This window comes from Mustela nigripes, chromosome 10, assembly GCF_022355385.1.
Source record: "Mustela nigripes isolate SB6536 chromosome 10, MUSNIG.SB6536, whole genome shotgun sequence".
Lineage (NCBI taxonomy): Eukaryota > Metazoa > Chordata > Mammalia > Carnivora > Mustelidae > Mustela > Mustela nigripes.
In genome coordinates, this window is record NC_081566.1 from 37,553,640 (window position 1) to 37,579,820 (window position 26,181).

The 26,181-nt window shown below is 36.0% G+C and overlaps 1 pseudogene; it reads left to right on the plus strand.

Annotated features, from left to right (window-relative positions):
• The first annotated feature begins 24,744 nt into the window (after positions 1-24,744).
• LOC132026152 (C-terminal-binding protein 2-like) lies at positions 24,745-25,914 on the plus strand (annotated as a pseudogene).
• The last annotated feature ends 267 nt before the right edge of the window (positions 25,915-26,181 follow it).

Sequence of the window (26,181 nt, forward strand, 5' to 3'; positions counted from 1 at the left end):
AAATGTGCCTTGCAAGAAATAAAAGAAGTTCTTCAGAGAGAAGGAAAAAGATAAATGTCAGAAACTCAGATTACCATGAAAACAAAACAAAACAAAACAAAACAAAAAAGAAAGGAACAACATTAGGGAAGGAACAAATAAAGATAAAAAAAAAAATTTTTTCTTATTCTTTCTTAATTGTCTAGTAGATAACAATTTGTTCAAAATAATAAGAACAACATATGGGGTGATTACAGTATATGGATAAATAATCATAGCAAGGTTATAAGAAATGGCGGGGGGATTAGAAATACTCAGTTGTAAAATACCTATAATACCTATAAAGCATGAGTGTTTTTAGAAAGTGAGCTTAGATTATTTTAAAGAGAAAGAGGGAGAGGATGTGAGAGGAGGGTAGAACAAAGGGAGAGGAACAGGTAGATTCTGTGCTGAGCACGTAGCCTAATGCAGGGCTCAATCCCACAACCCTGAGATCACAACCTGAACCAAAATCAAGAGTTGGATGCTTAATCGACTGAGCCACCCAGGTACCCCAAAAGCATATATTTTCTAAAAGAAATCCACTTTAAATACAAACACAGATAGTGTAAATGAAAGGACTAAAGAAAGATATACCATGGTAACACTAATTCAAAGAAAGCCACAATAGCTATATTAATTTCAGATAAAGCGACTTCAGGACAAGGAAAAGTATTAAGGATAACGAAGGCATTACAAAATGTAAAAAGGGCCAATTCTCGAAGAGGACATAACAAGCCTAAACAAGCATATGCCTGATTACAGAGCACCAAATACATGAGACAAAAACTAATAGATCTTCAAGGAGAAATAGCCAGATTTATTTATTATAGCTGGAGTCTTTAGTATGCTTCTTTCAATTTTGATAGATCCAATGAGTAGAAAATCATTCAGGGTATAGCTGACTTTAACAGCACCATCAAGCAATTGGACCCAACAACAGTGGAACATGCATTCTTCTCAAGACCACATGAAACATTCACCAAGATAGACTATGCTCTGGGTCATAAAACATACCTAAACAAAATAAAGTGAATAGAAATAATGTAATGTATGCTCCCAGACCACGATGGAATTAAACTAGAAAACAATAACAGAAACATATTTGGAAAATCCCAACATATTTAGAGATTAAACAACACATTCCTAAATAACACATGGGTAGGAAAAGAAGTTTAAAATTTTTTAAAATATTTTGAGCTAAATAAAAATGAAAATAAAACATACCTAATTTATGATATGCTGTGAAATCAGTGCATGGAGAAAAATTAATGGTGTTGAAGGCATATGTTACAAAAGAAAATAAAGCTAAATCAATAATATAGTTTCCATCTTAGGAAACTAGAAAAAGAAGACCAATATAAACCTAAGCAAGCAGAAAAGAAACAATATATTTAGAGCAAAAATCAATGAAATTGAAAACAGGAAATCAACAGAGAAAATCAACTAAACCAAAAGCTGGTACTTTGAAAAGATAAATAAATTCTATAAACCTCTAGCCAGACTGAAAAGAGAGAATATATAAATTATAAAAATCAGAAGTAAAAAAGAGGATATCATTATTGGTTCTAGGGACACTAAAAGAATACTAAAGGAATATTGTGTACAACTCTGTGCCTACAAATTTGATAACTCAGGTGAAATGGACCTATTGTGGGGAGGCACAAGGTACTTAAACTTACAAAGAAAACGTAAATAATCTGAATATGTCTATATCTATGAAAGTAAAATAATAATTAATAATCTTCCAAAAAGAAAGTACCAGGCCCAGATGGTTTCACTGATAACTTCTACCAAACATTTAAGAAAGAAATGACATCGATTCTCTATAATCTCTTCTGGAAGACGGTAATAGAGGGATTACTTCCTAACTCATTATAGGAGGCCAACATTACAAAATGCCTAAACCAAGTCAAGACATTATGAGAAAGGGGAGAAAAAGGCCAATCTCTCATGAATGTAGCTGTGAAAATCCTCAACAAAGTATTAACAAACTGAATTAAATGATATATAAAAGGAATTATACAGCATGACCAAATGAGACTGATTCAGATATGCAAAGCTGGTTCAAAACTCAGAAATCAGTTAATTTAATCCATCACATTGATGGCTAAAGAAGAAAACTCATAATCATATCAATAGGTTAAAAAAAAAAAAAAACCCTGACAAAACCCAACACTAGTCCATGATTAAAACTGAGCCATATGGGGCTAGAACAGCACTTCTTCAACTTGATCAAAACCAACTGCAAATAACCTACAACTAACATCATATTTGATGGTGAGAAATTAGATGCTTTCTCCATAAGTTTGAGTAAGACAAAGATGACTCCATTCACCACTTCCATTCAACATTATATGAGAAATCCTAGCTAATGCAATATGACATTGGAAAGGAAGACATAAAACTATCCTTGCAGATGACATGAAAAAAAAAAAAAACACTTTGAACTGATAAGTGATTATATAAAAGTTGCAGGACATATGGTTAATATAAAAAGTGAATTTCTTTCTTTTATACCAGCAATAAATACTTGGAATTTGACATGTAAATCACAATATTATTTAGGGGCACCTTGGGGGGGTTAGTCAGTTAAGCATCCAACTCTTGATTTTGGCTCAGGTCATGATCTCAAGATCATGAAATCAAGCCTCATGTGGGTTCCATGCCAAGTATGGAGGCTGCTTAAGATTCTGTCTCTCCCTTTGCCTCTGCCTCTCACCTTCCTCACGTGCTCTCTTTCTCAAAAAAAAAAAAAAAAAAAAAGAAAGCAAATCACAATATTATTTAATTAATGTAAACATAATGATCTAACAATTCATTTACAGATCTATGTGAGGAAAACTATAATATAAATCAAAGACATTCTAAACAAATGGAGAAATCTTCCATGGTCACTGGTAGAAAGACTTAGTATCATTAGGATGTCAATTTTTCCCAATTTTATCTGTAGATCCTAACCAATCCCAATCAAAATCTCATTTTTTGGATACTGACAAACTAATTCTAAAGTTTATATGGAAAGGCAAAATTCCCAGAATAGCCAAAACAATGTTGAAAAAAAATTGGAGAATTGATTTTAAGACTTACTATAAAGCTAAATTAATCCAGATGGCATAGTATTCCCAAAAGAATAGCCAAATCAGTGGCATAGAATAGAAAGTCCATAAATAGACTTTCACAAATATAGTCATAAAATATAATCATATAAACTGATCTTTGCCAAAGGAGCAAAAGCAACTCAATGGAGAAAGAACAGTCTTTCAACAAATGGTGCTGGAACAAGTAGACACATGCAAAAAAAAAAAAAAAAAGAGAGAGAGAAAGAGAGAGAGAGAGAGAATGAATGTAGAAAGAGCCTATACCTTAACAAAAATTAATAAAAATATATAAAAAATAAACAAAAACTATCAAAATTAATCAAAATATATCATAGACCTACATGTAAAAGACAAAACTATAACTTCTAGAAAATAACACAGGAAAAAATCTAGATGACCTTGGATAGCAATCAAGTTTTTACACACATACCAAAAGCTTTTCTTTGAAAAAAACTGATGTTTTGTACTTTATGGAAATTAAAAACTTCTGCTCTACTTAAAGACACTCTTAAGAAAATAAAAAGACAAGCCACAAAATGGGTGGAAGTAGTTGCAAAACATACACATAACAAAGTACTTACAACCAAAATGTACAAAAACTCTTTAACATTCAACAGTAAAGAACCCAAACAATCCAAATGAACCATGGGCAAAAGAAGTAGACAGAACATCTAAACATGCATAAAGAAAGATGTTTAACATTATATGCTATTAGGGAATTTCAAATCAAAACAATGAGGTACTAGTATACACCTATTAGGATGACTAAAATCCACAAAAACTGAGAATGGGGAGATGATGCATAACGTCAGGAACTCCCATCAGTGCTGGTACAGTTCACACCGGGTACTGTCACTCGAAGACTGTAGTTTTCTAGAAACCTAAATATAATTTTACTGCCTAGCAATTGTACTGCTAAGTATTTACCCAGTGGAGTTGAAATTTGTACACAGAAAAGCCTGTACCTGAATGTCTATAGCGGGCTTAGCTTATTTATAGTTACCAAAAACTGGAAGCAACCAAGAGGTTCTTCAGTAGGTGAATGGATATACAGGCTGTGGTACATCAGACAACAGAATATTGCTCAATGATTGAAAAAAAAAAAAAAAGAGCTGAGAAGCCATAAAAACACACGGAGGAACTTTAAATGCATATTATTATGAGACCAAAGTTAGCTGAAAAGACTTCAGTTCCAACTGTTGTGACATTTTGGTGAAAGCAAAATTATAAAGTAAAAAGATGAATAGTATTTCCAGAGACAGGGGTGAGGATGAGGGGTGAATAGGTAAAACACCAGTTCATAAGGGGCTTTTAGGACAGTGAAACTACTCTGTAGGATATTACAATGGAGAATATATGATATTATGCAGTTGTTAAAACCCAAAGACCTAACAACACAAAGAAAAACTTAATGTAAATTATGGACATTAATCATAATGTATCAATATTGGTTAACTAATTTAATAGATATACCACATTAATGCATGATGCTAATAAAGGGAGAAGCTGTATTGTGGGATGGGGAACATATGGGAATTCTCTGTACCTACCTGTTCAATTTTTCTGTTAATCTAAAACTGTTCTAAAAAAATAAATAAATAAACTGAAAAAGAAACCCAGAAAAGAATTAAAAGGAAAAAAAGCATTCAAAAATAAAGACTAAACCAGAAGAAACACAAGAGCATATAAACCCAAGCAAAATAACTTCAGGGAAATAGAAGGTGAAAAGAAAAGAAAAAAAAATAATAAAAGAGAGATACAGAAAAATAAATTATAAAACTGATGAAATAGAAGCTGGTAAAGAAGCTCCAGCATACATCATAGAGGTCCCTAGAAGAGTAAAGCAATGAAATAGAACAACTTCACGAACAAAAACCTGTAATTCAAGGAAATGTTTCAAACATAAGGATAAGGTTTGAAACTTCATATTGAAATGATCCACTACGTTCCTGGGAAATTGACGCAGGACAAAAAATATCAAGAGTGGTAGGCAGGGCCGCCTGGGTGGCTCAGTGGTTTAAGCCTCGGCCTTTGGCTCAGGTCATGGTCTCAGGGTCCTGGGATTGAGCCCCGCATCAGGCTCTTTGCTCAGCAGGGAGACTGCTTCCTCCTCTCTCTCTGCCTGCCTCTCTGCCTACTTGTGACCTATCTCTCTCTCTGTCAAATAAATAGTTTAAAAAAAAAAAAGAGTGGTAGGCAGAGTGGGGGGGGCTGCCCTCCAAGATGTCTGCACCTTGATCTTCAGAACTGTGAATGTGCTACCTTGCATGACAGAGGGACTTTACAGGTATGATTGAGGCTAAGGATCGGAGATGAGATAATCCCATATTATCTGGGTGGGCCCAACCTACCCACATGAATCCTTAAAGGAGAAGAATATTTTCTGACCCTGGTCAGAGGGAGATATGACTACTAATGAGGAAAGAGGGAGATGTGATGTGATAATGCTGGCTTTGGAGATGAAGGAAGGGTTCCATGAACCAAGAAAAGACAAGGAAGTAGATTCTCCTTCAAAGCCCCATAAAGAAATGCATCTTTGCTGATAACTTGATTAGAGCCCAGTGACACCCATTTTAAGTGTCTGACCTAGAGACCGGTAAGATGACAAATCTGTATTGTTGTAAGCCATTCAGTTTGTGGTATTTTGTTAAGCAGCAATAAAAAGCTAATTCACCAAAAATGTTTAATAAAATCACTGGAACTTAAAAATAAAAATTCTAAGTTAGAAAGAAGTATAGACTACAATTAGGCTTTTCATTGGCAATGCTGTTGAATGGCAGCAATGACAGAAGATATGATGGAATAACTTTTTTAAGGCACCTGAAGAAAAAAGTGTGAGGCAGATTTTATATCTAGTTACTGATAGATTAACAATATACAAGTTCATAGTGATGAACTTTCCTGATGAATCTTCTACAAAATGGGCTTCAGAGAACAAAGATGACCTGAGAAACATTGACATAAAAATTATGTCATTAAAACTGAGATTGATAGTATGGAAGAAAGAAAATACAAATGTAAAAACCTGAATTTAATAAAAACATATCATTATAAGGCATGAAATATTTATTTTTAAAAACCAAGAACTTATATCTAGTTCTGTCTACTGAAAAGGAAACAATGACCAACTTGGGTACAATGTGTGCAACTATTACCTAAAACCCAAGCTGTGGGCTCTAAGTACCACTTCCTACTAAAAAGACCCAGGGATTCTTAGCAAAAAGTTATTCACGTTTGGGGCAAGAAACATACAAGATGGCTGAACTATAATACAAGAAAGCCATGAACCTATCAAAAGTGATTCAAATAGTTTCAGAAGATCTCAGAAGCAAAATTGAAGAGGCTCTTCCTGGCCAAAATGATTTAGTGTTTTTAAAAGATTTTATTTATTCATCAGAGAAAGAGAAAGAGAGGGTGAGAGAGAACGAGCACAAACAGGGGGAGCGGCAGGCAGAGGGAGAAGCAGGTTTCCTGCTGAGCAAGGAGCCCAATCCAGGAGTTGATCCCAGGATCCTGGGGTCATGACCTGGGTCCAAGGCAGACACTTAACCAACTGAGCCAGCCAGGAGTCCCAAAATGATTTAATTTGACTATCAATGAAAATAATAGGTGCAATGTACCAAAATATATCAAACATGTTTAGTTACATGACTTTATTATAATTAAAAAAAAAAAGACCTAATTGATCATCATCAGAACATGGAAAGAAATGAACTCAATATTTTAGAAATCAGTAAATGAAGAGAAATAATCAGCAGTGCTGAGTGTTCAGTCTGTTAGGTAAATGACTCAATTTCGGCTCAGGTCATGATTTCAGGGTCATGAGATCAAGCCCAGTGTGGGACTCCATGTTGGGGGTGGAGCTTGATTAAAATTCTCCATCTCAAAATCATCATCATCATCATCATCATCATCTCTCCCTCTCCTCCACCTCTCTCCTCTTAAAAGAAAAAAAAATTAAAGAGAAATAATCAAACATTTGCCCTACCTTTCCAATACTAATGTACCACTGAGTAACCTAACAGCAGATCAGATGAAGTTTCACTTTATAATAGCATTCCAGATTCCAGCTAATAATGAAGGACAGAAGTAGAATATCACAACTTTCTCCCCTAAGAAAGTACTTCATCGAAGCACCGAGCATCAGTGCCTGCTAACATCACAAAAAGAGAGACAACCAGACATCATTTGCCTTCTGATAGAACATTCCCCCACCTATGAAACTGCCTTGAAAAAAAACCTGAACAAATCTGATCAGAACTCTAGATTCAACTGCCAATTTTCAGGATATATAAAAGAGGGACCTGTTTGAGTACATAAAAACAGCCTGCTTGTCTTTAACAACAATAACAACAAAGGCAAGACATAAAAGGGGAATAGAAATACAGATGGAGAAGGAAACCAAAGATTAAAAGAGACAAAAAAAAAAAAAAAATCCACTGCCACATATGGACTTATTTGGATCCTATTCAAATAAACTGTAAAATCCACTTATGGAATTTATGAGGCAATGAGAAATCTGCATGCTTACTGGATATAGGATAATATTTTAAAATATTGTTCAATTTTTATTTTTTAAATTTTATTTTATTTTATTTTTTCAGTGTTCCAAGATTCATTGTTTATGCATCACACCCAGTGCTCCATGCAATATGATTTAGCTAGGATATTGATATTTTCATTACATTAATAAGTAAGTTCTTTTAGAGATATATACTGAAATACAAAGAGATGAAATTAGATGTTTGAAATTTGACTCGAAATTTTGTAGGCTAGGAGAAAGTAGATATGTAATGGGCAACAGAGTATAGTATAAGAAGTATAAGAGTTGATAATTGTTGAAGTTGTATAATAAGTTTGGGGATTTTATTATATAATTTTATTTTCAAATATGTTCGACATTCTCAGTAATAAAAAGTTGCTTTAAAAATCAAGATAGTTTACCTTTCTCTAGCCTTCTGAAGACTATTTTGTTTTTCTCTTAAAGCTTATTGTACAACATGTACCATGATGAACACTGAACAATGTATAGAATCATTGAATCACTATATTGTATACCTAAAGCTGATATAACCTGTAGGTTAACCATACTAAAATTAAAATTGAAAATCTAATACAAATAATTTACAAATCTAAAAAGATTATTACACATGTTACTAGAACATCATGAAGTACGTTAAAGTTTTGGAAGATAATGTATATGGCATTGGGAGATCTGAACACCTATACAGCAGCCCGGTTCCCTTTTAATGATGTTTCCTTCAGTCTTTGTAGACTGACAGCAAGTTTTATGGATCAAGAAGGTGGAAACACAGGACTGAGGCAGGAATAGCTTAGCTTTGGCCAAGGTCAAAGGGAAGAACTGTAATAACCTGACAGTCCTCCAGGCATTTCTCTTTTAAGACAGGTATGGTCAAGAGTCTAAGTTTGAAACATATGTGATTCATTTATCTTTTTAAGTTAAGTAAATCCAATTCTCATTTGGGCCGAGAGGAAAGTTACAGATACACAAAGCAAATATTCTAGATTTGGAGTTCTTAGTAACTGAGTTCTTTGCTTTGTTAATGGGACAGCATCATTTGTTTTCTTTATATTGAATTTAAAAATGTACTATGGTCTCTTTTCTAATTTTCACTCATATCATCTCCTAATAATTTTAAAGACATTTGACGTTTTCTACCTATACTCTTCCATCTCTGTGAATGATATTTATTATGTGACCTTTATGAATAGAGAAATGTTAAAATTTATTAAAAGTTAGATTCTATTATTCCCTAACTTGAATTTAAGAGCTTAATATGAAACTATTTGAATTTCTAATTTCTCCCCTCACAGTATAGCAGTAGCATACATCCAGCTGCAGGATAATATTGGCAAGCACAGCAATGAATTTTCATGAAAACCCCAAACACTGAATGCTTCATTTTTCTTTTTCTTTCTTCTTCTTCTTCTTTTTTTTTTTTTTTCAAGAAATTCCCTACCGTATGAGATATGTAATGCCATTTGTGCCAGAGTGCTTTGCATAATAATGGTCTCCTTCAGTTTTCCAGGCTTACATAGAAGAATCACTAAGGAAACTAGGCTGTAACATCAACAACAAAAAAGAAAATTGCCCATTTTTCACCGAAACTGCTCTTATTCTTCTTCTAATTTTTTTAAGCAATTTTATCTTTTTAAATGTAAATACTTGCAAGAGTTCAGAAAAAGATATCCAGTTATTAACATTTCAGGTATAATTATTACTCTTCCTAATCTCCACCTTCTCCATGGAGCAGTTTTCTTTAGAAGAAGTATTATTACCTTCCTACTTGTGTGGGCCCTCAGACATCTTCAAATAAATGTCTGTAGGTGGGACTCTCTGATTATAAAGGCTGAGTGAAATTAATGTTATTAATGTACCAAGGTGTGAAGTATGAACTTCCACTGGATTTCCATAAAGAACTCTGTTGATTATGTGTTTTAAACTACAGAAGATCTGTCTAAAATGTCGCTATTGAAGCCTTTCACTAGCTCTTGTGCTAATCAGGGAGGAAAGCCTGCAGCTTTTCTACACTGAAGAGTCAGAGTGCTGACAAGGAGCTTATCAGTGCTAATGATAACTGCTGTGTTTCAGCAGCCGGGATCAGAAGATGCATTTCACATTTGAGCTCTTTTTTTAAAAAAAAACTGAATACTTAAGAAATCAGTAGAATGTTGCCAGGAGCCTTGCCTACAAGCTGCTGCCGTTGAGAATTTTTGCAACCCTTTAAAAGAGTACCCAAAATGCATTCTACAGCTTACGAATTTCTTAGTCTATGGGAAGGGCAGAATTGGAAGGCATCCTCCTATGGACTGTTAGACCCATCTAATGTTCTCATCGTTTTCTGCATGTCTGAAATCTCTGAAGACTTATTTATATTTTGAAATATTTCAAAAGATGCAATTTTCAGGGGGCTGATGTAAAGCTACACTTGATAATGACAAAGAGGGAATCTGAGTTAAAATTCTAAGGGCTCCTCCTAATCCTCCAGCTTGTAAATCCTCGCTAAATTTAGAAATCTTGATTTGGCAAACTATCTTCATACCTATCATTGGTCTCAAACATTCATTTATTAATTCATTCACTCACGTACTTCATGGATCAGTCAATACATATTTACTGAGCACCTACTACATGCTATAAGTACTGCATTACATGCTAGTCATAGAAAAGAGGATAAAATAATCCTGAAAGACTCCTGATCTACAGAGGATGCATAAACACATAAAAGCATTCATTGAGTAACCCCTGGCAGCTAGAGAAAAAAAAAGAATGTTCCTTGGGCAGTGAGGCAGGCTCCTTAGAGGAGGTAACATTTAACATAGGCCTTAAAGATTAAGTACTTTGAAAATGAGTATAGGTACATTTTATAACGTGGTTTTTATAGTGCCAGTGGGACCTCTCCCTTGCCCCATAGGGGGATAATCATGATTATAAGCTAGTAACAATGCTTTGATCTCTGGTGTCAAGAAAACCTATCTCCAGATAGTCCCTGTAAAAATGTGAAGAAGTCTTGCTCATTAATTTTTTTATAGGACTTTTAATAACTCTCCTGTTATATCACATGACTGATAGAAGGTTCAGATGAAAAGATATTTGGGAAATCACATTCTTTATAAATTGTAAAGTCCAATGCAAGTGTTAGTTATTTGTGCTACTATTATCATTATCATCGTAATAACATTATTACTTTAATAAGGATTGTTTTTATCAATTTTCTGGACTCTGGCAATATAACTTGGAGAAAACTGAAAAATATCAAATGGCTTTAAAATATTTGTACATAATATCATGGTGGATACTTCCAAGAAGATTTATTAGGGGAAACTAGCTAGGAGCTTTGTCATAAAGAAAAATCCCTTTGTGCTACCAGAGAGGCAAAAATAGGAAATAAGCTAGATTATCTGATGTAGTTTAGAAATTATAATGGGGTGCCTGGGTGGCTCAGTGGGTTAAGCCTCTGCGTTCAGCTCAGGTCGTGGTCCCAGGGTCCTGGGATGGAGCCCCACATCAGGTTTTCTGATCCACAGGGAGCCTGCCCCCCCCCTTTCTGCCTGCCTCTCTGCCTACTTGTGATCTCTCTCTCTCTCTCTGTCAAATAAATAAATAAAATCTTAAAAAAAGAAAGAAAGAAAGAAAGAAATTCTGATGACTTCCAACTAGTTGTCTCACTTTGCAATCCAGGGCTCCACCTCACGCATTTATCTCAGCCAAGTTACCTTGTTCCCATAAAGCTGGCTTTATCCTTCATTTGCTTTCTCAATCCACCTGTCAACTACCATTCAGAAAGTTACCTACTGGCTAGCCTAAACCTGTGTTTTAGGGTGCCAACAGATTAGAGACCCCACAAGGAATATATCAGAAATAATATATTTTGTTACTTAAATTAGACATATCAAATACTGAACTAAATAAATATATGTGGAAATATAAAGAAAATTAGACATATCAAAGAAGTTAATCCTTAAAAAAAAAAAAAACTCTCTTGTATTACCTATTCTTCTTCTATCATTTAGAATTGTTTTTATTTTTAATATATGTGGGAGAGGCTCCCTGAATTTCTCAGTGGGTAAGGCCTGCTAAAGGTTTTAATACACCCCCACTTGGAATTTTAAAAATGCTTCAAAGTTTTCCTACAATTCTAAATGACGGAAAGGAATGATAGCATGATTTTGTAAACTGAGGGCAAGAGTGAACATCACATTCTCTGATCACCCCCTCTCTACAAACTGCAAAAGGCACAAATGGGCTTAGCAAATGGAAAAGAATATTCTTTTTCCTTTTTTTTTTTTTTTTTTTTTTTTTAAGATTTTTTATTTATTTATCAGAGAGAGAGAGGGAGAGAGCAAGCACAGGCAGACAGAATGGCAGGCAGAGGCAGAGGGAGAAGCAGGCTCCCTGCCGAGCAAGGAGCCCGATGTGGGACTCGATCCCAGGACGCTGGGATCATGACCTGAGCCGAAGGCAGCTGCTCAACCAACTGAGCCACCCAGGCGTCCCTCTTTTTCCTTTTTTTAAAAGATTTTACTTATTTATTTGACAGCAAGAGATTACAAGTAGGCAGAGAGGGAGGCAGAGAGAGAGGAAGGGAAGCAGGCTCCCTGCTGAGCAGAGAGCCTGAGACGGGCCTCGATCCCAGGACTCTGACCTCGATCCCAGGACTCTGGGATCATGACCTGAGCCAAAGGCAGAGGCTTTAACCCACTGAGCCACCCAGGCGCCTGGAAAAGAATATTCTTAAACCAGATGATATTCTTGGGTGCAGGCTGAAGGCAGCCAGTACTAGCAACAAGGAGTGGCTGTTAATGTCTCCCAGTAAAATTTCCCTCATTTAAAAAATGGCTAGCCTCAAGCCTTCCTGTCTCCTCCATACCGCACACAAGAATAAAAAGCTGTTCCCACAGTTTGATTTGAGGTATCCCATGGGTACCCAGATTGTGTAAAACTCTTCCTTAGGACCTTCTTCCTGGTCTGAACTAGCTCCTGATAAAGTCACACTAGACACACAGTGCGTTACCCACCGGAACATGTGTGACCACAGGGGGGGTGAGAGGCCTCTGCTCAAGAAGTACATTCTCCATGAACACGTTTGCATGGATGAGTTCAGAATTTGCTGAGTTGTGAACTTTGCTAAGAAATGTCTGCGGTGTTTAACATTAGTGTGGTTGGTGTAGTCAAAAGCACTCTGGAAAACAGAACAGTTCTAAATAGCACTTTTTTCCCTTACATTTCTAAAATATTATTCACTGGAACCTTTCTTAAAATTCCCCTCTCCTTTAACATCCCCTTCTCTTGCCCTCATAGAACCTTCTCACCTTTGCCTGCAAAATTCTCCCAACTCTGGCCCATGACTCTTGCCTTTCTACGTATTCCTCTTTTTTCTTTTCTTTCTTTTCTTCTTCTGACTTTTTTAATATTCCCCTTTTCTTCTACCTACTACCATATAGAATCCCCGTGTGGCCCCTCCTTAATTATAGTATCATATCACGAAAGCCCACGATGAAAGAATTGGTATGGAAACAGCAGGCCTTTCCTTAGAGTGTGCAGAACAGAAAAGCTCTGAGAGGGAAAATCAAAACACTTGATTTTTTTGACACACACACAAAAATTTTCCCCAGCACAGATGTCACTTGAGAAAGCTGAACATAGGGTCCCTAAATAAATGAGATGAGACAGGAAAGCTGTATTTGGGTGTGCGTGATCCTGAGAATCTATGACACCATTCAGGAAAGGCAACCATACAATAGTCACAACCGTAAAAGCCACCATCAATTTGAAACCTACTGTGTACTAGGGAGTTCCGTGTGTTTTATTTTTCTTCAGAGTAATATGGTGGCATAGACTTCATTGTCCCTGTTTTACAGATGAAGAAACAGAGAAAGTCGAGGAAGGCTGGGTAATTTGCAGGTAAGTGTCAAAGGCACCATAAGAGCCCATGGTGAGAAAAGACAGCATTAGGGCTGTGGGAGCTCCTGGAATGCATGTAACTTTACCAAAGACGACATTCATCCATCTCCCCCTTGGCTTACCCTCTTTACAGATTTGAGGGCTGTGTTGACATCAAGCATACTTTGACCTTCCCCTTGTAGGATGAGAGCTCTCCCCTGTCGTTACAGTTATAGGTACCTAATCTCCACTGCGGGCTGTAAAGGGGAAATACCCACAGAGGGGCGGCCCCTCACTCCAGCTTTGGGGTATTTCATGCTAAGCAACAGCAAGTAATCTTCCCTCCAGATCCAGATGGGAAGGTTCACAGTTTTCTTAAGGGTGAAGGGGGTTAAATCTCTATAGGCCATTTTCAGAGGCTTAAAACAAAACAATAAAAAAGCTCTGTAAGCCCTAACACCTTTTATATATTTTATAGTTAAAGAAGAAAGAGAATAGTGCGCCCCTAGCCAGACACTTACATACTTTCCATTCTAACCCTGTTTTCTCTCTACAGCCTGCTGGCAATATTTTTAATTAAGGGTCAATATTTCTTTCTTTTTAAAAATAAGAAATAGTATAAAACCTCCCATGTTCCACTTTGATGGGAAGGACACAGAAACATATTAGTTAAAAGCAGTTTGCATTCTATTTTCCATACTGAAGTGATCCTTATAAAACCCAGTTCGCTGTATAATTAATGACCCTTTTCTCATGCTTTAGGGCATAAGCTGATCACCAGTCCTGGTCAGAGAAAACATTTCCCAGGTGTAGGATTGCACAATTAAATGTGCAGTGAGGAATTTGTGCCTTCCTTTGATGCTTTGGTCTTTGCCCTGGTGGGAGGTGGGGGGAAGGGCAGGATACTGGGCAGCAGGGGCAGGCAGTTGTGGTAGAGGGTGCCACATCTTCTGCTTCCCCAAACATGCTGGAAGACAAACTGAGACCCCCTGAAACATTTATTCCACCGGTCCCACTGGTGCCCCCATGAGGAGAAGAGGTATGTACGTGTCAATAGTCTGGATGCAGCCAACTGAGAAAAAAAAATTTTTTTAAGATTTTATCCATCTATTTGACAGACAGAGATCACAAGTAGGCAGAGAGGCAGAGGAAGGGAAGCAGAGAGCCCGATGAGGGGCTTGATCCCAGGACCTTGGGATCATGACCCGAGCTGAAGGCAGAGGCTTTAACCAACTGAGCTACCCAGGCGCCCCAACTGAAACAATTTTTTACACTAGGTGAAATTTGATCTTTCTGGGAGGACAAAAAGGTAGAGTTACCCTATCCCGACTCCATTTGTTTTCACTCAGAAGTTACTGATATATCATCTTTTGTACACATTAAAACCAGTGTTTTTGGTTTTAACGCAAGAAGAAGGAAATCATATGTTCTCTAAAAGAGACAGAAAACAACTCTAAGAAAGATACACATAGCATAGGAATTTTAAACAGTTCAAATGGATATGGCTGGCTATCTCTATAAGGTTGGTCAGATTTAGTTTCTAAAGCAGTACCATCTAACAGAGCTTTCTTTGATGATGGAAATGTTCTATATCATGGCTATTCAATTCGGGAGCCAACAAAATATGGCTAGTATGACTGAGGAGATGAATTTTTAATTAAACTAAATTTAAATTTATGTAGTCTCATGTGGTTAGTGACTACTGTATTGGACAGTGCAGTTTTAAAGTGTATGGTGTGACTAACATTGGATGTAATGAGCCTATTAAAATAATATTAGCAAATTCAATGTGGTTTCTCTTCTGTTCATTGAAAATATTTTGTCTCACACCCCTGGTATTGAGTGAAGTCTGATAATGCTTACTAGACAAAAAAGACATGGGATGTGTGCTTGCTCTGCATCTATGGCCCTGCTTTAAGGTGATTAAAAAGTAACCCAATACTTTTTAGTATATGAGAAACCTGTTACACTTACTCTTTCACTCATCTTCACTTCTAATCGCCTCATTAAACTATGAGAGAGAGAGAGATCTGTTCTAAGAACTCTGTAGTTGGAAACATCCAATGAACATTTCTACTATCCCCATTATCTTCTGAAAGACCAATGTAATGAGAGTTGAAAAGACATATAACTCAGCCATTTCCAGGATAAAAGAATTCTCTTTCATTATTTCTTTCACTTACTTTTCTTTCTCTCATCTTCCCTTCCCAAGCCTAACATCCTTATTTCTGGCTTGATAATCATATTACAAAATTGTCATATTACATGACAAAAATATCATAAACCAGGTTCCTAAACAACAGAAATTTATTCTCTCACAGTTGTGGAGGCTGGAAGTGTAAGATCAAGGTGTAGGCAGGGTTGGTCTTGCTGTCTCTTTGCATGGCCTTTTCCTTCATGTGCCTGCATCCCTGGTTCTCTCTCTGTATCCTAATCTCTTCTTATAAGGACATCAGTTAGATGGGATTAGGGCACATGCTAAGGGCCTAAATTAATTACCTATTTAAAGGCTCTATCTCCACATACTGCCACATTCTGAGGAACCAGAGGTTAGGGCAACAGCATATGAATTTGGGAGGGAATATAATTAAGCCCCTAAACAATGACTATAAGCAATATTCTGTTTTTTGAAGAATTACATATTTCTTGGCTAATAATTTTATGCTTCAATTAAGAGTAAAGTACCATCTATCTCTGACTGGCCATTACCTTTCTGACTTACAAGTAGGTACATATGCAGTTAAAATTCTGGTATATAAAAATGGAAATTCTCCAATTTATTCTAATTCATTACTGTAGAATTAAAATGGACTGGGGAAAAAAATAAAATGTATTGTGTACCTACTACATGTTTTTATAGTTAGTTCATTTTTAACAAAATAAAGAGAAACAATCATTTATTTACCTTTTAATAATGACTAATTTATATAATTTTAAATTAAAAGTTCTTAAGGGAAAAAAATCTTTCTGTAAATATCTTATGTCCCAATAGCATGGGTTTATTAGATATGAATATCTTTAAAGACTTCAATGACTTCTCAATCACCTATGCAATTCTTCCACAGATATTTTTAAAAGTTCCTTAACATTGAGAAATAATAAGAAAGGTGCCTGGTTGGCTCAGTGGGTTAAGTGTGGGACTCTTTATTTCAGCTCAGGTCCTGATCACCATGGTCAACAGGGAGTCGGCTTCTCTCCCTCTGCCCCTCCCCCCTGATCATGCTCTCACACATGCTCGTTCATGCTCTCTCTAAAATAAATAAATCTTTAAAAATAGTATTAATAATTAAGAAATATAAGAAAGAGTGAAATATTTCCCAATAGTCAAAGTTACTATTTTATAATCCATGAAATGGATAGCATGATGTAAAATCAATATATTTATTTATTTATAAGATTTTATTTATTTGTTAGAGAGAGAGAGAGCATAAGCAGCAGGGGCAGCAGGCAGCGGGAGAAGCAAGCTCCCTGATGAACAAGGACGCTGATGTGGGACTCAACCTGAGCCAAAGGCAGATGCTTAACCAACTGAGCCATCCAGGCATCCCTAAAATCAATATATTTAATTTTACTTTTCAAAAGCAGTCCAAGGATATGATCAAAACATAACTCAACAAAATGTATTAAATACATGTTTTCTTATGCCAAAAAAAAGGACATGCAAACACAATAAAGGTCTTTTGAGTGAGAAATAAATTAAAACTAAAAAAGACAAAATACATAAATTATTTTCATAACTTCTCCAAAACACTTTTTGGTACTTAATATAATCAAAATTATTCATGTATGTCAACATAACAGAATTAAGAGTTCTTAACTTTAAAAATCAACAGAACTAAAAGGCAAACTACAGAATGGGAGAAGGTATTTTCAAATGGCGTATCCAATAAAAGGTTAGTATTCAGAATTTATAAATAACTGATAAACTCAACACTCAAAAAACAAATAATCCACTTAAAATGGGCAGAAGGCATAAACAGACATTTCTCCAAAGGCATAGAGATGACCAAAAGACAAATGAAAAGATGGTCATCATCACTTAGTATTAGGGAATTCAAATCAAAACTGCAACACCGTCAGAATGACTAAAACAAAGAACACAAGAAACAACAGGTGTTGGTGAGGACGTGGAGAAAGGAACCCTCTTGCACTGTCGGTGGGAATGCAAACTGGTACAGCTACTGTGGAAAACAGTATGGGGTTTCCTCAAAAAGCTAAAAATAGAACTACTCTATGATCCAGTAACTGAACTACTGGGTATTTATGCCAAAAATACAAAAACACTAAAATTCAAAAAATCCCTAATTCAAAGGGATGTATGCACTGCTATATTTATAGCCATTATTCACAATAGCAAAGATATAGAAATATAAAAGAAACCCAAGTGTTCATCAATAGATGAATGGAAAAAGAAGTGATTTTATAGACATATAAATATATATATTTACATATACCTTATATAAATATATATATAATTGGAATATTATTCAGCCATAAAAAAGAATGGAATCTTGCCATTTGCAATGACATGGATGGAGCTAGAGTATTGTGATAAGCGAAATGTCAGTCACAGAAAGGCAAATACCATAAGATCTCACTCATACGTGGAATTTAAAAAACAAAATAAATGAGCATAAATAAGAGAGACAAAGCAAGAACTCTTAACAGACTCTTAACAATAGAGAACAAACTGATGGTTACCAGAGGGGAGGTGGGTGGAGCTATGAGGAAAATAGGGGATGGAGATTAAAGAGTACACTTATCACAATGAAATAAAGTAAGATAAGATAGGTAAGATAAAATAAAATAAAATAAGCAAAAAAAATTTTTTAAACAAAAAAGGGGTTCTCAATTTTACCTAAACTCACATCTTAACTGCTGATCTATTTAAGAACTCACAAACTATTTTACTAACTACTGCTCTCAGTTTTGCATAGCTTGCCATCTTGCCAGCAATGAATGCTTATTATCTAAAACCAAAAATCAGCCGAATATATTTTTAAGGATATGCTTGGGTAGCTCAGTCAGTTAAGCATCTGCCTTAGGCTCAGGTCATGATCCCAGGGTCCTGGGATCGAGTCCCACATCAGTCTCCTCACTCAGTGGGGAGACTGCTTCTCCCTCTACCTGCCACACCCTCTGCTTGTGTGCTCGTTCTTTCTTTCTCTCTCACAAATAAATAAGTAAAATCTTATATATGTATGTGTGTATACATATACATATACATATACATATACACATACACACATACATATATAAGATTTTACTTATTTATACATATATAAATATACATTATACATATATATGTATACACACATATATATACACACACATATATACACACATATAAATATATACACATACACATGTATGTACACATACATATATATTTTTTTTCAGTTATTACAACCGAAAATTTGGTTTACACTGTTCTTTTGAGAAACAGGTTTCTAAGGCAAATGTACCGAAAGTAAGGAAATATATAAAGGATTATCAAGTCAGAGATGAAAGCTCCTATAAACAACTTGAACAATTCACAATGGAAAAATCCATTTTATTTATCAGACTATGCATCACTATAATAAATACTTTTGATTTATTTCTATAACTTAACTAACTAAATTTAATTTGCTATTTACATTGAAAGAGTTAAAAATAAGCATGGTTTATGACTTCTAAAACCTTGTAATTTTACATGACATCCATTAGAAACTTTTACAATAATGACAATTAAATGAAGTATATTTATGTAAGTTGCCAATATTTTTGCCACATTGTACCACTCAGCATTCTGATAACATTATCTCCATTCTAGGACATGTAAAGACCAATACATCCAATTCCTAACTCTTATGACTGAATGTTTTTGAAATTATAAATATTCCTGACTGTAGAACAGTATATATACCATAAATGATGGAAAACCTCCAGTAGGTTCTGACATAATACCATGTAATGAAATACATTAATATTTTTACAATGAAACATATGAATATTGATACTAAGTGGCATAAGTAAAGACTATATGTTATTTCAGATTAGGATTTCCTGCTAAATGAATTTATTCAAATGTATCTTAAAATGTTTGGTTTTCAGTTAATCGTCAAACCACAGACTATGGGAAAAACAATATTTGCAGTACACATACCTGGCAGTAGGTTTATATCCAAAATATATAAAGAATTGTAAAAAAAAATATAATAATTCTAACAATCAACAATTTAAAGATCTTAATCAAAAAAGGGTAAAAAGAAATTGCAAACCTCCTCATAAAGCAGGAGGTATGAATGGCCCATAAAAATGTTCAATACTAGTAATCAGAAAATATAAATTAAACCCACAATGTTATACCATTTCATATCCACTAGAGTATTTAAAGTCCAAAGGACCAAGACCAACAATACCAAATATTGGTGGGAATAAAAACAGCCAGTATTCTCATACTTTGCTGGTGGGAGTATGACAGAGTAAAACAACTTTAGAAACTATTTTGCATTTACTTAAGTTAAATATCTAACTTATGACCCAGCAATTCCATTCCTAGATATTTACCCATAAAAAATAAAAATAGATACCCACAAAAAAGACTTGTACAAGGAGAGTCATACCAACATTATTCATAAGCCAACAACTAGAAACAATCCAAATGTTCATCAACAGAAGGATATACATAGTGTGTTATATTTATATAATGGAATGCAACTCAGGAAAAAGGGAACATATTTCAGATACAATAAGGATGAATCTCAAAAGTTTTTGAATGAAATAATTCAGCTGCTATATGACTCTGTTGATGTGAAGTCCAACAACAGGCAAAACTAATCTGAGGTGATTGAAAAATTAGAACATGGTTTCTGGGAAGATTGTGGACAAAAGGGAGCAGGCTGCAAGATAAGGAACCTTTGTGGAGTAACAGAAATAGTTTCCTTCTTTTTTGAAAGTATGGGAAGTTGCCCAGGTATATACAGTTGTCAAAACTCATCTAACTAAACATTTAGGATTGGTTATTTTATAGAAATTTGAGGTCATTTTTATTAAAGCTCTATTTTCAAAATTGTTCTAAGTTTGGAACTGCAGGTAAAGCCCTGTGGATCTGTATTAAATGCTTATTTCTGTCAAATCTTGACTCTGGTGGAAGAAGTTAAATACATTCTACAGCACAGAGGAATTTTGTTAAGGACCACTGACCTGGGGTTTAAAACCTTAGTGACTGACTTTTAACAAACAAACCGGACATAGTTTGGTTCAGAAAACTGATTAGGCTTACTTGAAAGACAGAGAATGTGGTTTTGCATTTAAAGCCTCAATGTACACTTCGATCTAATAAACCTATTATCTAATATTTTAATCTTAAGGAAAAGGCCTAGAGCTCTTTCTAGTGACCTCATCTGCACTCCAAAATGTGTCTTGTTAATTTTCCAACTGACAGGGAGAGTGAAACTGAGAGATGAGACTTCACTTGTTTAAACTCATTATTGAGGGGTCTACAGATGGAGCACCTGCTGTTCACTTACTTCTGCAATCCTATTGGATTTCAATATGTCCAGTCACACATAGCAGTGCTAGGCCTTGAACTTCCTTTTCAAATTATGTTCCATATTGTAGAATAAACACACAGCCCTAATGGGAAAACTCTACCAGTTGGCAAGAAGAGCATTTGTTACAATTAAGATTCTTTGGGGAATGACCTAATAAAGACTTTCAAATCAGATTTTGTTGTCCTCATTTAAATGTTGGCTTTGAAAAAGGTGAAAAGCTACAATTATTTTTTATACAATTGTCAAAAGTCAAATGATTGCATCTGTATGTTTCTAGGCTAAAGCAAGTTCAAAATTAGAATAATGTTAAATCCTTAAGTTCATTGGGAAAAACCTACTCGTTGGGGCACCTGGGTATTAAGCATCTTCCTATGGCCTAGTTCATGATCCCAGGGTCCTGGGATTGAACCCCACAGCATCATCATCGCATAGGGCTCCCTGCTCAGCAGAAAGCCTGCTTCTCCCTCTCCCACTCCCCCTGCTTGTGTTCCCTCTCTCATTGTGTCTCTCTCTGTCAAATACATAAATAAAAATCTTAAAAAAAAAAAAAACCTACTCATTTACTTTATGATATTCTTGTCTTTAGATTGTGGTGTACTGGATGAATGGTAGAAAACAAATACATATATATCTATATAGATATAGATATAGGTATTAGTTATACAAATACAAATATATATATTTTATATGTATTAGATAAACATATTATAAAGTTATAAATTACATTAGTTATAAAATAACTTATATAAAATATAAATCTTAATACAATTAACTGTGTATTCCTGAAAGTGAGAGGTATTGTGGGAAGAAAAAAACACACCGTCTGGGTGGCTTGCCACTGTGTATTCAAATGCAACTATCCTTCCTAGTCATGGAACCAGAGATACTTTCCTGATAGTACTAGTTTCCTCATCCATAAAGTGAGAACAATAATATTTATTTCAGTGACTACTCTGAAGAGTTACTGAAAGCACTGGTAAAAGACTGTTTCTGGGGCACCTGAGTGGCTCAGTGGGTTAAAGCCTCTGCTTTCGGCTCAGATCATGATCCCAGGGTCCTGCGATCAAGCCCCGCACTGGGCTCTCTGCTCCGTGGGGAGCCTGCTTCCTCCTCTCTCTCCACCTGCCTCTCTGCCTACTTGTGATCTCTGTCAAATAAATAAATAATATCTTTAAAAAAAAAAAGACTTTCTAAATGCTTAGCAGAGAAGCACCATAATTAACTTCTTTTTGTAAATTATTAAGCAAACCATGTAGTTCCCCTTTGCCTCAGTTTTCTCATCTGTACCCTGCCTGACTTGCAGGGTAAAGGTAATATATGTAAAGCAGTTAAAACAATAACTGGACAAATCAAAATACTAAAAGGCACCTAATTAACATTGTTTCTCTGCATTCCTCCCATTTATTGTGATATGAACAGTCTCCTGTTACTTCCTTCTACATAGCACCTTTACTTAGGATCTTTACCTGTCATTGAAACTTAAGCTCTAGAACTGCTCAGGGCCTCAGTAAGCACTGGACTGACACTCAGGCTTCTCAACATAGAAACATAATAATAACGGTTGATATTTACTGGAAGTTTATCACATGTAAGACACTATACTATTTTACACACATAAAGTCACTTAAAACTAACAAAAACAGTGATATCAGTAGCAGTGTTATCCTCATTTTACAGATGGAAAAGTTTAAAATATTAACTTAACCAAGAATACACAAGACAGAATTAAGATCTAACCCAAGAGTAAAGATTCAGGAAGCAGAAACCATAACCAAAATGCAGCAAGGCCTCCACAGGAAAGAGATAAGCTAAACTGGGAGTTGTGTTGGGGGACGGAAAGGTAGGCCTTCCTAGTAAAAGATGATCTTGACTAGAGGAGAAGCACAGTACCTCCCTGGATTATATCTCACTGGAGCAAAACTGCCTTTTTCATCTCTGATGATCTCCAACACCTAAGAGAACTGTTGGTACATACTTTGAATTTAAGAATTAATGCTGAGGTAAGTAAACTGTTAATATTCCCTTGCCCTAAAGAGAGTTTTCCTGTATCTCCCCAACAGGACTAAATACACCTAAATACAGTACAGTTTTGTGATTTTCATTAAGACTTTTAAAGGTATTCTTACATTTTAATAGAATAAATTCTCTTCTCAGAATATAGTCTAAGGAGATAATCGGTTGTGAACCAAATCTGTTGTACAGCATATATTATGCAGAATTGCTTGTAATAGTATCAAATTGAAAACAAAACCCAACAAAAGGATATAAATATAAATTATAAATATAAATATAATATACATAATATATTATATAATATAATATACATATTATATAATATATATAATATAAAAAATTATAAATATAAATATCAATTGTAGGGGCACCTGGGTGGCTCAGTGGGTTAAGCCTCTGCCTTCGGCTCAGGTCATGATCCAAGGGTCCTGGGATCAAGCCCCACATCAGGCTTTCTGCTCAGCAGGGAGCCTGCTTCCTCCTCTCTCTCTGCCTGCCTCTCTGCCTACTTGCAGTCTCTCTCTCTCTCTCTGTCAAATAAATAAATAAAATCTTTGAAATAAATAAGTAAATAAATAAATAAATGTAAATTGTGGAAATACCTTTACATGGAGTATTATAGGAATTTTAGTAATATTTTCAAAGTTTATTTGATAACTGGAAATTCTTATGAAAAAACATCATGTGAAAAAGCACTTGTATATATGTGTGTATATATAATGCCAGTTGTGTAGGTAACATTACCATAATTTTACACCATAAAAATTATATACATATATAAATAAACATATATATAATACACATAAATATACAAGTATGTAAATATAGAGATAAATTATTCTAAAATGTGAATGGTACTATCACTGGCAAGCTCTCAGATAATTTTTATTTGCTTTTTTATTTTTATATATTTTCTAATTTTCTACACTTTAATGAATAATGAGAAAACATTCAAAATCACAAACTACAATAAAGAGATAAAAAAATAATAATAATTTATACTGCAAACTCTGTGCCTCTATTGTCAAGCAAGGAAATAGAACAAAAGATCAAAAGAAATGGCTCCTTCCTCCCACAGGCCATTGTGCAGGGTCTGACCCCTGCAGCCAAGGTCAGTCCACCACCATCCACAACCACAGGGCTGTTGACACACCTCCTGGTCCCAGGACAGAACTGGGAAAGAGCCACAAGAAAATGCAAGACCGAAAGGTGGGCCTTGAACCTGCACCCAAGGCCCAGAACTGAATCAGAGTTTCATCACCTTAAATGGTTTTGACCCAATGAAACTGGATTCCCTTAAAGACAGAGACAGTCCATTGTATAAACTATAGTTTATAGACAGCTTCATACTGGGTTCATAGGGGCATAATGCCACTCATTCCTGGTCATTCCCCTAAATTCTTAGAGGATCGCTTTGCCTTTTGAATCAGAGAGTTGCAAAGTTCCATGAAGAATGGAACTTTGTGGTGCCAAGGTGGCTCAGGTGGTTGAGAAATGGCCTTTTTGTTTCAGCTCGGGTCAGGATCTCTGGGTCCTCCCATCCTTTGGGTTCCAAGCTCAGCAAGGGGTCTGCTGGAGTTCCCCTCCCTTTCCCTCCAAACCCTCCCCACTTGTTGCACTATAAATAAACAAACAAACAAATGAAAAAAAAAAAAAAAAGAATGGTCTTATGGATAAGCACAAAATCAAGAGACAGTGACTGAACAGAATTTGAGAAGGTATTCACCCCCAGATCATGAATGGCCCCCTATACCCTCTGACTCTGGTCGCTCTACTCAGTGGCAGAGACCAGACCATGGAGATACCAGTCCTGAGGGACCTGGCCACAGTGGCCTTCTGTGATGCTTATGCCATACCATCACCCTTACTAGGGAAGACCTGGGGAGGTTCAATGCCTGGAGAGTGATCATGAGGATTGGCAGCAGCTAAGAGAACGTTGACATCAAGGCTGCTGGCAAGCTTAGGATCACCACGTGCAACATCCCTCAGTAGCAGCAGAAGAGAGGGGCTGATTCCTGCATCTGTCACATCCTTAACCTATACCAGCAGAACACATGGTTGTACCAGGTGCTGCAGGAAGGCACACTGGTCCAAAATGTTAAGCAGATGAAAACCCAGCGAGTTGTCCGCATCCACAGGGAGGCACTGGGCCTCATCCGCTTCTGTTGCATTTCTGTTCCAGACAAGTTCTTTGGATTCAGCATCATATTTTATGACCCCTACTTAAAGGACAGGGTACAGTAGACCCTGGGTATGCAGAGGGCCTGTCCCCTTTAGGACTTACTGTATCAGAGCAACTAAGTCTCTTTGCACTATAATCTCAATGAACATAACCCACACCGCATCAGTAAGGCATGGAGCATTCCTAGTGAACGTGGTCAATGGTGGGCTGGTGGACGAGAAAGTCTTAGGCTGAGCACTCAAGGAAGGCAGGATACAAGGGGCAGCCCTCCAAGTGCATGAATCAGAGCCTTTCAGTTTTGCTCAGGGTCCCTTGAAAGATGCACTGCATCTCACTTGTAAACGCCACATAGTCTGGTATAGTGAGCAAGCCTCTGCCAGGCAATCACAGGTCACATCCCCGAAAGCTTAAAACACTGTGAACCAGGAATTCTTTTTCATAGCCCCTCCCTAGTCAGTAATAGATCATAAAGCTCTCCTCGAGCCAGGCATTGTGGGTGTGGCTCCCAGAGGACTTTCTGAAGCCAGGGAAGGGACCATCCCTGGAGGCCTGCTGGTGACTCACAATCTCCCTGCAGAGCCACACCCTTCCCAGGCTCCTTCTCCCAGCCAGCCTACAAAACACGAAGATAATAGAAAGCACCTCAGTGAACAATAGCAGAGAAGGACAAATGGTAATCATTCAGATAAACTTGCAACCAAGAGACAGTGAAAAAGTACAGGAACTGAGAAAAGGAATTTGACTTTTTAACTGATTCCGGACATATGCATCTTTGATATTGCAGGGTTAAAAGAGCTAGAAGCCCAGACACAGGAAAGCTGAAGCTGTCTTCTGGTTACAGAGCGCTGAAAGATTAGGATGTGATTTATTAACAACCAACGTCTGTTATGATGTGTCGTCCTCTTCATCTGTGCATCAAATCAC